This window comes from Penaeus monodon, chromosome 24 (assembly GCF_015228065.2).
Source record: "Penaeus monodon isolate SGIC_2016 chromosome 24, NSTDA_Pmon_1, whole genome shotgun sequence".
Taxonomy (NCBI): Eukaryota; Metazoa; Arthropoda; class Malacostraca; order Decapoda; family Penaeidae; genus Penaeus; species Penaeus monodon.
This window is the reverse complement of record NC_051409.1, coordinates 18,446,113-18,446,512: the sequence shown is the minus strand read 5'-3', so window position 1 is coordinate 18,446,512 and position 400 is coordinate 18,446,113.

The window sequence follows — 400 nt, the reverse complement described above, 5'->3', positions numbered from 1 at the left end:
CTATCTTCTTCTATTTTAATTTTAATTATATATATATATTAATATATTTATTATTATTATATTAAAAAGTTTATAATAAATGAAATTATATATATATAAATATATTATTTTTAATTTATATATATATATATATCTAAATGTTATATATAGATATATATTTTTAAGTTATTAAAATTTTGATGTATATATTATATGTTTCTAGATTATTAAACCCAAAACACAACCCCCAACAAAACAAATTTTATATTAATTTTTATTAAAAATTTATATTTTTTATATATATTTTATACAATCTATTTATAAAAACCCTATATTTAAATTTTAAAATACAATTTATATTAATTTTATATATAAATATAATACAAAACCTTTATATATAATTTTATATTTTATTATATTA